Source organism: Platalea leucorodia (assembly GCF_965183815.1).
Source record: "Platalea leucorodia genome assembly, chromosome: 5".
Lineage (NCBI taxonomy): Eukaryota > Metazoa > Chordata > Aves > Pelecaniformes > Threskiornithidae > Platalea > Platalea leucorodia.
This window is the reverse complement of record NC_138827.1, coordinates 50,171,348-50,183,906: the sequence shown is the minus strand read 5'-3', so window position 1 is coordinate 50,183,906 and position 12,559 is coordinate 50,171,348. Positions and strand designations below refer to the sequence as shown.

The window sequence follows — 12,559 nt, the reverse complement described above, 5'->3', positions numbered from 1 at the left end:
ACCATGGATCTTTCTTTTCCAGTGGCCCCAGCAGGATGGGGAAGCTTCAGGAGTTGGGGTGGCTTTGCTAGATGTCAAGGGGTGAGTTGTAATTGGACAGATGGGATCACGGAGGTCTGACTCAGTCCTTCCCTCCATTGCCCTTCTCTGGCCAGTTTGGTTAGACGAGGAGCTCTTCGGGGTAGAGACCATGCCTGATGGTATGTGCTCCTTGGGGGAGCTGAAATTGGAAATTTGGCAGTTTTTAACCCTACAATAAAGAAATACATTTTTCATCCAACCAACAGCACAAAGTTTGACTGCATCTCCAAGGGGGCTGCCATCAAGTCAGTCATGTCCATTGCAACGCTACTGGAAAAGTCTCACTTTGGAGAAGTCAAGACAGAGATGTGGGGGGAATTTTTGGGAGGGCCATAGACCCTCATCAGCCTCTGATAAAGGGTGAGGAAGAGACTTCTGATGAGGCTGGATTAGCCATTGAGTACCAAGGGACAGTCCTGCCTCCTGAAGCAACTGATGTTGATAAAAACCCTTTCATTGGGATCATACCCCAGAGGGTGTTTGGGTGCAAGATGGTTTCTGTCCTTGTGGCAGCTCTCCTGTCGTAAGCTCCTTTCTAGGCATTAATGCATTAATGTATTAAGCAGCTTTTTACCCTTAAAAACAAGGAGATGCATAGATGAGAAGGGAGACAGTGCTGCTGCCTCTACAACATCCCCACAAAGCAGATCACACAAAATAAAGTGAAAGGAGAAATGCTTTTATGGCATTGCCTACATTTATGTGGCGCTAGATAGGAGCGTGCGTGTGTGTCTGTATCTCTTTGTGCGTGCCTTATAATATAAAGCACCCGCAATGTCTCTACAGCGTTCCCAGAGAGCTGTTGATGTGTTGTCAGATACTGTAACTTCTTTTAAGTCTGCCCTCTGTGTAGGGTATCTTGCATATTTGGTGATCAGAAAGAGAAGCAGGAGAATAAAAGTGGGAGGAAAAACAAGGGGGCAGCTCTGTCTGTCCCGGTGTGCGGTGTCTCCCTCTCTGCCCTTGCCTGCCTTGGCTCTTCAGGTGAATATTTGTTAGTCTTTCGATGGGACCTCTCTCTCTTTTGGAAGTGGGGAACTGTGCTGGAGCTCCCCTCTTCCTTTTGGGTGGTGGTGTGTTCACAGAGGGGTGGGATAAGCAAAACCCTTGGCATTCACATAAACAACACGTCACTATTTCATAAAGGCATCATTTTTGTATTTTGCTGTTTCCATGCATCTTAACCCACAGATTATTTGTAAAAAGCCTTTCTACAAGCGGTGTCGCCTCTTATAGACGCATGAGAGTAATGAAAGTGGTGTTGTCTTTCCAACCACTCTTTCTTCAGCCTGTCCTGCTCTCCTCTGCTGTGCAGCAGGACCCCGTGTCCTTTGTCAGGCCATATTTGCTCCCCATTTTCCCACACACTCCATGCCCCAGCCCCCCTTGGTCCCTCTGCTGCACAGTTTCTGCCAGCTCCATTTATTCAGCGGTGCATATGAGGAGCCAAGGGCCAGGAATGAAGAGAAGACGCAGCTACCTGCATCCATACCTGCGTTTCCCTGGGGAATGCTGTGGGCATCTTCTCACGTATAGCCTGCGCATCTCCGAAACCCTGTTGAGGGGTGCAGGCTACAGGCAAGCAAATCTGCCCAAACAGTTGAAGCCGGGAGATGGCTGCAGCTGTTACCCCAGAACAATGTTTGGTTTGGAAAGAGGTACGTGCGATGGGTCCTCACCAGCACATCTGGTCTCCTGTCCCTGCAAGGCAAGCCATATGGACGGGGCAGGCTGTTTTCTAAGCTGTTTTGGTACCGGACTGAGAATCCCCTGTCTTTAAGAGACTGCTCTGCAGCACCCCCATGGGAAAAGCTTTGCCGTTGCTCTCATTTAACAGGGATACAGAGGTGGAAGGCGCAAGCAAGAGAGGGCTGAGGAGTCCTGGAAGATCGAGGAGTCTCCCAGCATGGACATTCTCCCTCCATCTCTGGCACGTCCTGTGCTTCATTGTAACTGCAGATACTCATCGGAGCCTGTTCTCCAGGGATGGTATTTCCCAACATAGGCTGGGAGCCTTTCTCTGATGATATATGGGATGGCTGAAGGCTGCACCCCAAGGCAAGCAGCCAGGTAGAGCCACCTCTTCCCTAACGTCTAGTCTTTCTTAAGTAATTTTTAAATAGCAAGTAAACTCCAGCAGGCTCTGCAGGAGGGTGAGGTTGGGGCTCTGCTTGTCCGTTGTTTCCCCACGCCGGGGCTGTGCTGAGCTGAGGGATGAATGATTGGGACTCAACAAAGTGTTTAAACACCAGAATTGAAATTAATGTCCCCTCATTGCTGGTGAGGCTGCCAATACATTACAGCAAGCACCTTCCCAAAGTGAAATGAATGTTTGTTTATCCTCATGAAATATACATCAAAACATGTTGGTGGGAGAGGCCACTAACGAGGGAACAGGCCAGGTCTCCGTTAATTCCCGGCTGGGAGTGGACACTGCTCCTCTACTCTTTTCTTTCCTCTCTGGGCTTTATTTTTGAAGCCTAACCCGTTCACAGCTGTGTATCCAAAAGCATTAATATGGCTTTAATGAAAACTCCGGTTGATCTGTCCAAAGATATTGATGAGTGGTCCTCAATCGTATTAATCTTCTCGTTGCGGGAGGAAATGAAGGCGGTGAGCGGGGCCATCAGGTGCCACTGGAAGAGGAGGGTGAGCTGGGAGCAGGGATGGCCGCTGCCGCCTTGCCTTGCCTCCAGGGTTGCACCTGTTCCTGGCTTGGGTTGATTTTTGCAATTTTTTGGTCCTTTTTGAAACTGGAAAAAAAGTGACCGCCCCTCGGCTGGACTGCACGCCACAATTCCAGGCCAGTGTTTAACATTCAAATCATTAAGTTTCCGCCGATAAATCCATTACTGTTAATTATATTGAAGGGGCTAACGATCCGTCGACAGTATTCCACCATCGGTTTCCATTCGCGTCGAATGGCTGCCTTGCCTTCAATCCATGCCGGGATGCGTTTTGAGGGGTTCCCCCCCCTCCTTTGCAGCTTTTGCAGTGGCGTGATGCCCCTGCCATCCTCTTCTCCCCGAGCGCAGGCTGCTCCTCGATAGAAACACGCTACACTTCTTTATGGCTTATGGCAAACTGCCTTGATTACTTCTACTGTTGTACCCATTATGTGAATTAAATATGTATTCAGTTGCATGCTGCTTGCGTTGTTATTGCAGGGTGACATATGGTAGTGACTCAATTAGAATGAAACTAGCATTAGATAACCCTTCTGATTACATGCATCCCAGCCCGCTCGGCAGCCTGGCTGCTGCCGCTGCTTTGCCTGATCTCCCGTTATCGGTGGGCCGCGGGTTTCATTAGCCGTTATCATCTCCAGAGGTGGGCTTTAGGCAGGCGTACGGCAAGAGGAGGAGTTGCCTGAGGAGGCTGCGGCCCGTGGGTGCTGTTGCACTGCCTGCAGCTGAGCTGGCTCCGTGGCCTCTTGCAGGCGGGCTGCGGGAGGGATGCTCGCAGCAACGCAAGGGTGCTCGCAGCAACGCAGCGATGCATTGCTTGCATGCTGGGCCTCCCCCATGGCTTTCCATCACAACTCTCTTTACCTTTCCTTGGCAGTAGCACCTGGGTTTTTCAGAGCCCAAAAGTGCCCGAGTGTGGGGACCATCCACTGAGTCCCAGCCAGGTGTGCTTTGACGAGTAGCACTGCGGTGGTGCAGCCCCTTGCAAGTAGCCATCCGTGGCTGGGTGAAGCTCGCAGCGTTTAAGAATGTCCTCAAAGCAGCAGCAAAAAGGGGCTTTGGTTTGGTACATGGCTGCTCCTGACTCTGGTAAGCGGCACCAAGCTTTCTGTAAAGGAAAGGGGTCAAACAGCCGGTGGTTTTGTTTTCCTGCCTCCTCTTTCTCTGTGTAAACCGAGCTTCTGGTGAGAAATATCTTGATAGGAGGTGGGCATTTTCGCCTCTGCTGGGTGGTTGCAGGTTGCAGGGCAGCGATGGGTGGCTTTGGCACTGCTGCCCTCTGGTGCGCACGCTGGCCGCTCCCCGGGGAGCCCCGGGGCTCTGAGCCTGGGGTGCCGTGGAGGGCTGCGTTTGCTATAACTGGACAATTTTCTGCTTCCTCAGTTCCCTTCTGTCCTGCAAAAAACAGCCCAAATCTTACATTTCTTGAAGCTAGAAAGGATGGATTTCCCTGCCCCCATGCACTGCTGCTTCTGTCATTTCTGGTCATCTGAGGGCTCTGCTGCAGGCATGAGCAGAGGATGCTGCTGGTCCTGTGAGTGAGTCCCCAGCCTTGAATTTTGGCAGCAGCAAACCTGGAAGGTTTGGCTATTCCACACAACAGCCAAACTTGCCGCATCTATCCATGGGGTATTGCATCTCCCCAGAGTTTGAGGAGTAAATAAAACATGTTGTGAGCCCTCCCCGCTGCTCCCAAACAAACCCCTTTTACTTTATAGCTTTGTAAACTGTTTGTCAACAGATCCTGATGCAAAAGTAAATAGGAAATGAATTAATTATATAAACAGGATTGGGTTCCAGAAATTAATCTCAGCCTGTGGACTGTTTGGAAACATTTCTTTCCAAAGGCTGCTCTCCAGTCGCAATGTGATCAGTCCCAGCACCTTGTTTCTCCTCTCATGTTGGGCAAAGGGAGGGTTTTTTTTATAAATCGAGTAACAACAGCGATCAAAGAGCAAATAACATGCTTCCTGGTGACAGGACTTAGCTAAATACAAATTTTACCTGGGTACGTATATAGCTATTGAGGGGGATATTTATGAATGGAAAATAATACAGCATGACAAAAAAATATGCATTTGTTCATTTTTTCACATCAAAGCTCAGAGCTTGGTTTGCACCTTTCATTGCTCCTTAATTCTTTGTATTTGTCTTGCACGTTCCCCTTGCGAGTGTGCGTGTATAGGTGTGTGTGTGTACACGTGGGCCTGCATGCATATTACACTGTCAGACCTTCGCAGGAAGCTTTATTCTTGCTTTTGTAAGTGGGAAGTTTCTTTTCACAGTGGAATAAAGGCCCTGCCTGGCAGAGGACCGGGAGTCTGTGGCAAAGATAGTTGCTTCTGGAGTCCTAATCCTTTAGCCCATTGCAGACGGTAGCCCAAATCCCATTAGCATCCTTCCTGGCTCAGGGTTTTCTGAGCAGCTCTAGGGGCTTTGCAGCAAAGCCCAGCTTGTGGTGCAGAGGGCAGGCAGGGTCTGGCCAGCAAACCTGAACCGCAGTGGGTGCTGCATGAGCTGCCTCTCTCTGGGGGAGTCCCGGAGAGGATGCTCAGGTGCAAACGTTGTCCATCTCTGGCCAAGTTCTCCAGATTTTGGATGCTCAGCAGAGCTCGGTGTTGGCATTCCTCAGGGGCCCCTCCAGCAGTGGTGATGCTCTCCCTTGCAAAGAGTCAGAGCACACAGTTGATTTTCAAAACCTAAAGCCTTTCTGGTTGCTCTGTGTGTTTTCCTCCCTGAGCAGAGTTCGCAGGGTGAGCTGAGGGGGTGGCATGGGGCTCTCAGAGCAGGATCCGTCCCTTTATTGCTTGCCTTGCTATCACTTGTGTTGCTTTCGGCTAGAAAACCGTCAGCTCATACAAATGACTGACAGCAGCCAGCGTCAGCCCTTGGCAGGTATGTAAACAAAGGAGTGAACCGTTTTCTGCTCGCTCTTTTTTTTCCCTTTTCTTTTCTTTTTTTTCTCTTTTCTTCTTCTTCTTTTTTTTTTTTTTTTTTTTTTTTTTTTTTTACTTGAAGGAGTCGTTTCAAGTATGTGTGCGAGATGCAAGGTGGTGTAGCCCCATGCACGTCCCCATCCGGGGCTGGTGGTGGCCCTGTCTGGTGTCAAGCTGGAGGGTGTCAGCTTGATTTCAGAGCTGCTTGACACAAAGGGACTGAGGAAGAGAATAACCAGGGGGCTGCGTGGATGGTTACCTGCTCTCCATGTTTTCTGAGTCCTCCAAACCTCTCTCTCCTCTGAGCATCCCCTCTGGCCCTCGCATGTGTTTCCTCATCTTTCTGCTGTGGGCGGGTGCGTCCCTGCCGGTTTCCATAAGCTGCCTGGTGAGCACAGCCCCCACGTCTGCAGGGCTGTCAAGGGCTGTGTCTCTCTCCAATTGATTGGAAAAGTTCTTGTGCATGAATTTTTTTTTTTTTCACCCCAATGAAAAACACCACCTGAGCAGGTCTCTGTTGAGCGTGCGTGGCTTATGCAGAAGGCAGGCAAGCTTGCAGACAGTGACTTAAAATAAACACCAACATAGTCCTATCAAGGAAAAGCAAAAATATTGAAAAAAGTGGAGTTTTTCTGCTTCATTTTCACTTTTGAAAGTGCCAGGCAATTTCTTAAGGTGTATTATTATTATTTATTACTTGCTGGTGATACTTATTTGGGTGCAGTTCCCCTTCGCCCTCCCTACCACTGGGTGCTGGGGTCACCCGTGCAGCTGCAGAAAGGAGCTGGCAAACCCTGGAGCTGCGGCCATGTGCCTGATTTCGGCTCCAGGGAATTTCACAGGAGTGAAAGGAGATGGAAAACACCGTGAGGCCACTAAGCCACGAGCCCGAGTGGATTATTTAAGTGGATTAGTGATTTCTGACCGTGGGCTAGTGTGGAGCAGATGGGGTTTTGCCTGCCGCTGCTGCGGGGTCTGTGGGGGTTATGGTGGGCAACGACAGGTTGAATCCTCCAATTCTGAGAGCTGCAGCCCCTCTCCCCTCGCTGCCTGGCCTCTGCTCCCCCAAATAGCCTCTGTAAGCGCTGCCCAGCCCATTCCTGCCCTTGGGTGCGGGCAGCCGCCTGCCTGCCTGCGCTCACCCTCGGCTGGTGGAGGCAGAGCTGGCGTTGAAGGGGAGCTGGGGTATGATCCCCTGCCTCCCCTAAGCCACTGTGTCCCCGGGGTGAGAGGGGCGTCGGGGAGGGGGCAGCGAGCTCTCCCTTCCTCTGCATCGGAAGCGCCGTGCTCGTCTCCGAGGGTCTCCCAGCCCTTCGTTTGGGTGGGAAGGAAACTCCCGCTTGTCTCTCTCTGCATGTTACATGCCTGCACTTTTTTTCCCCTTTTTCTCTCACTCTCCTTTCTTTCCCTTCCTCAAAAAAAAAAAAAAAAAATAAACCCCCAGCAGAAAGCAAGCTGTGATACTGTCGGGCCTGGCGTTGATGTTATTTATTTTCCTCAGTTGCTGCTCTGGAAGCCCGGAGTTGACAGAGCGGTTTTGTAGAATAGAAACATTATAGACTGTTACTGTCAGAGTGTTAAATGTGATGGATAGAGAAATACAGGGGAGGGAGGGGACTTTACACTAGCCATGTCTGCCAGCGAGAGTGCTCATGGGAGAATAAACCATCCGCATATAAGAAATGAATGAGGTAATGTGGCGGGAGGTAATGGACTCTTGCAACAGAGATGCGCCTTGCCGGCTGAACTTAACCCTCGCCACTCCGTGGGTGGGATGGAGGGCGCATGCCTCACTCGCCTGAGGCCCTGAGATCTGGCAGGTTCTGGGCTGGGATGCTGATGTGCAACGGGAAGAGAAGGGTTGTCCCTGTGGAGCAAGGGGAGCTCTGCCCAGCTCCCTCCAGCTCCCCCTCCCGCACAGCTGGGCTTGCCACAAACCCGGGATGGAGCATCTTCATGGTGAGCACCAAGAGATGTATTCATTGCTTGTTAGCAAAGGGGCTTGTGCTGCTTGGGAGGTGCAAAGGGATGCAGCTGTCGGCAAGCAGCAGCCCGATGGCTTGCTCAGGGTGGCTCTGGGTTTGAGGTCCTGCTGAGGGTGGGCGCGGAGGTCTTGGAGCCTCAGCTGTTGAGATGAGGAGCACAGGCCTGGAGCAGGGCAGGAGAAGAGGTGGCCCTCGACCTGGCCTTTCTCTTTTGTGAGTGGCAGAGGTGCTGGGAAGCCAAGGGGCTTCGCCTTCATTCATGGCTGGTTGTGCAAAGTGCTAAGCTGGGGTCCAGAACTGAAACCCCATGGTTACGGTGCTCGGTTTGTGTTTTCAAATGTCGTTTCTCGTGTCTGGAGGGACAGGTTGGCTGGGGAGAAGCTGTGGCAGTTGGTGACCCTCGAGCTCTGTGGTTATGCCGGGGAAGGGCAGGCTGCATGTGTCTCTGACCTCATCTTCTGGTTCACATCAGTGGCTTTTCCAGTCGTCCATGTAACTATCAAATTGTATTTTGAAGGTTAATGAGAATTCAGTGATCGTTTCTGTCTCTCTTCCTTACAAAGTTTCTGGAGCTCCCCCATGAGGAGACCCCACAGGTAGTGTTATCTCCTGCTTGCGGGACCACAGAATCACAGAGTGGTTTGGGTTGGAGAAGGGACCTTCAAAGATCATCTAGTCCATCCCCTTGTCATGGGCAGGGACATCTTTCACTAGATCAGGCTGCTCAAAGCTCTATTGGACCTGACCTTGAACACTTCTAATGATGGGGCATCCACAGCTTCTCCGGGCAGCCTCTTCCGGTGTCTCACCACCCTCATCCTAAAACATTTCATCTTTATATCCAATCTAAATCTACCCTCGTTTAGTTTAAAACCATTACCCTGTGTAGTAGCAACTACAGGCCCTGGTAAAAAGTCTCTCTCCATCTTTCTTACAAGGATGATGGGCTTGCAGGGGGTGCGAAGCCTCAGGGCGAGGGGCAGCCTGGATGCGGGGCATCGTGCGGCCCTGGCAGCTCTCACTGCCCCTTCCCTTCACGCTTCGCTAGGCGTCCGGCCTGACCGCGCGAAGTTTGTCGTAGTCAGTGTGTGTGAGTAATTAAATTACTTCCTTGCGCATTTTACCCTCCCTGACTTTAACCCACCATCTTATCTCCAGCTCATGGAGCTTCATTCACACGTCTTTGGAGGAGTATCTCAGCCGTTGCGAGTCCTTGCTAACCCCTGTTGTTCATGTTCTCAAACCTACTGATGCTCATGCTCTTCTCCTGTCAATAAACGTATTAAGCAGCAGCGGGCAAACCTTCTATGCTCATGGCCTTGTTCAAAAAGCCATTTATTTCTACTCTTCCATCTCTTAACCAGCCTTTAGTCCTTGCTTTTGCTGGGAGAAGAGTTAAATTGTCAACTGACGAAACTTAGGGGGACTCCAAACAACGCTGACTGTGCTTCGTGCCTTCTGTTGCTGGGTGCGCAGCAATTGTAATAGATTAGTGAGGTACGTTTTCTTCTTCCTTACAGGCACTGCTAGTTAATCTCGGTGGTATCGTGTCCATCTTGAGGCTTTATCCTATCTATTTATCATCTTAGCTGGTACTGAAGTGAGACTCACAAGTCGGTGAATCTGTGGCTCATCTCACCCCATTTTTTAAAAATAGGGTATGACACTTTGTGTCCTCTAGTGTAATGAGAGATTGAGCCGCTAATGAAAATATGCAATCATTTTATTTCTGAGTCCCTGCAGAACTCTTAGGCAGGTATTATCTGGTCCTGGTGACTCCTCATTTTTCATTTTCCAGACGTGCTTTAACATCACTTCTTGACATCTCAATCTCTGATTGAGCCTCATCTTTGCCACCTGAAAGATGGCCCACAGTCGGGGATTGCATGGTGTTGGGTTGCTGAAGGCTGAGGACCGGGTTCCCCTGTGTCCTTGCATCCTGGGGCTGCAGCCACTTGCAGCAATTCAGAGATCAGCCCTGCATGCATGAAGGCAAAGTCCAGGCTTGCTGTAGGTCTTGTGACAAAATTCATCCTCATCTTGGTTTGTGAGCTGGCAGTTAGCTAAAAATTGCAACCGATTAAAGCATCATCCATTTGTGAAATGGATGAGTTTGAGGAATTTCATTGTATTTACCTGCTGCTGCTTTCGGGTCTGGGTCAGATCTCTTTGGGATTCAGCAAGAATCCCCAAAACATTTCTGTCCAGGAGGGGTCTAGGTGTTCTGGCTCCAACCACTGAACCTGGGGATGCTGGTGCTGGACCTGCCATCGCCTTCAGATAGTGACAGAGAGGCAGGAGGAGCTGATCTTGAAACAAAATCTCTTTCTTATGAAAGAGCAAAAGGGAGGTGCTGCCATTTCAGGATGCTGTCTGCCCCGGAGATGCAGCCACGGTGTCCCAGGGAGCTGTGGGGATGGCAGCATCCCAATCGGTGGCAGCACCTCTTACCCCTGGTGCCCACCGCCTTGAGAACCAGTCCACAAATCCCTGGTTTTTTGGAGCTTTGTGCTCCAAATCAGCTTGATTTGGTAAAAGGCTTCCATCGCAGCACGTCACAGGTAATTTATTCCCGGGTGCTGTAATCTGAAGAAAAGCAGAGCGAAGGACCTCCAGTCACAGCCGCGTGTGCACGCGCACAAAAAGTTAAGTATTCTTGCTTTCGCTGACAGTACAAAGGTGTCATATACGAGAAGGATTGACACAGACCAAAGGGTCTTGTGGGAAATATGATAATAACTATAAAGAAGACAGATTATTCCCCAGTTGCCAACATTCAAACCTTTTTACAGTCAGTTCAAACATATAAAACTTTATTGCTGTAGCAGAAAGGGGAACAATTTCTGGTTGCACGGCTTTCCCAGGGCTGGGTTTATACTGTCTGTGTTATTGCTCTATAGTGGCATTTTAAAGTTTATTGAACAAGACTTTTACAATTGAAGGAAGTATATAAAACTGTAAATTTATTAGATTTTTCAGGATAAGTGCCCTTTCTAGTTGTGCTCAAGAATTCGGAGCTACGAGAAACTGCTAGTTACAAGACTTATTAATATTAAAGACTGAGAGAGCGCACATTTTATACCTTAACTGATCTAAAAAATAATATTATGATATTACTGAAAATCTGAGCTGTCACCAAGCAGGGTGCGTAGAGCATTTGTATAGTTTGTGTATGTATAAATAGTCTATAGACTGTGCAGATAAGTACATATATTTGTGTCTGGGTATGCCTTACAGGGCTGTATATGCACATGCTGTATGAGGGTGTATGTATGTATGATACGTAAACAAACAAGTGCATATGTGTGTTTGAGCATATATGTATATATAAATTATGTATTCCTGTGCAGTATTTTATTTTTATATGGATTTATTTCCTATATTGTGCAGTGCCTTCTAGTATGTAGTCTTGGTGCACGTGTAAAGCTTTTAGGTGATGTGGAAATACAATTAATAGGGTGCTTGGATGGATTTGATGGTTATATCGTGGTTGGTTGTGTGTGGCATTCATAGGCATCTCTGTGTAACTCATGTAGGAAGATCTTCAGTATGTAAACTACACAACTTACACCATGTTCAACATTCACCTGATAGTTTGGGCCTAAAACCAGTGAGTAATGGTTGGATGGCATGTTCCAAAGGGCTGGGTGTCTGCCCCCATCCCCTGCTTCCTCCTTAGGGCTGTGGCCACATAACACTGATCATAAATTCACAGGGACTGGATTCTCTGGCCGGCACATTTGCTCGGGGCTGCTTATGCAGCAAAACCAGGCTGCAGTGCTGCTGGAGACAGCCCTCGGAGAGCTCATCACGCATACAGTCCAGGGGGAAACCTGCTCTTGAGGGGTCCCTGCTGTAAGTTTTCTTTTTTCCAGCTTGGGGATGATTTCACCTAAACATGTGACTCGAATTAAAATAACTCATAAATCTACTCTTCTGCCCGCTGTACCTGGAGCGTTGCCTGCCGCAGTGGCCAGTGCTCCCGGAGTGGCCGTGGGGACATCTAAGAGAGGTTTGTTCTGGGGTGGGTATGTCCACTGGGGCAAAGGGTCTCCTTAAGCGACTCTCACCAGGGCTGGGGGCTGGGAATACATCCCCCAGGTAGGGAGGAGAGCCCTCCTCCACTGCTCCGGTCTGCCAGTCCAGCACAGCTGCAGAAGTAGATGTCTTCAACTTTGGCATCTGCGATGGCAACTTGCAAGAGGCAGCGGGTGCTTTGGAGGCTGGGTGGGAGCAGGCAGGAGCACCATGAACCAGCAGCGAAGGCAAGGAAGTCAATAAGCCCTGAATCTTTTATGAGACCTTGGATATTCTGATCACAGCTCTGCTGGCACCGAGATAGGAATACAGATTATCTGAGAAAGCGTCCGTGACTTGAAGCTCAGTCCTGGGTCTTCCTAAGGTTTTTAGCTTGTGTCCCCATATTAACATTTTGCTGTCGGTTTTTGGGGGAGTTCCCTCTTTTCTCCTGCTTTTTCTGTGCAGGGGGGGATGGAGCTCAGGCATGATTTCTGGGAGCTGGGGCTGGCTGGAGAAGAAAGTGGGAAGAAGGTTAGTGCAGCTAATGGGGCTAAGAGCCTTATCCCTGTGTATTGTTAAGAACAAAACCAAGCAGCAACACCGCACGCCATGAGTCGGAAGAAAAGGGAAGCCCTCAGATCCCTTGTAATCCCGTGTTGCGCAGCGCGACGGTGCTGGAATTGCAAGGGTTCTTGCTGAATTCATTTCGGGTTTGGAGAGAAAAGGAGAAGGGAGGAAAAGGAGGATGGGGAGGAAAAAAAAAAAAAGGAAAAAAAAAAGACCCCTGCATGGAGATGAATTTATGCCTAAGCTTGTCTTGGGAATGCAAATGTGTTTAAGACTCTCTGAG

The 12,559-nt window shown here is 49.5% G+C and overlaps 1 protein-coding gene across 4 annotated transcripts in view; it reads left to right on the top strand.

The window, feature by feature from the left end:
- Positions 1–12,559, top strand: part of PBX1 (PBX homeobox 1) — a 136,594-nt gene that overhangs the window by 62,355 nt on the left and 61,680 nt on the right. Inside the window, exon 1 of one of the 4 annotated variants that reach the window (XM_082312076.1) lies at positions 3,847–3,857. The exons of the other annotated variants lie outside the window; for them this stretch is intronic. The gene's annotated coding sequence lies outside the window, so the exon portion shown is untranslated. Of the gene's footprint in view, positions 1–3,846; positions 3,858–12,559 lie in introns of those variants that run through there. 4 annotated transcript variants of the gene reach the window in all.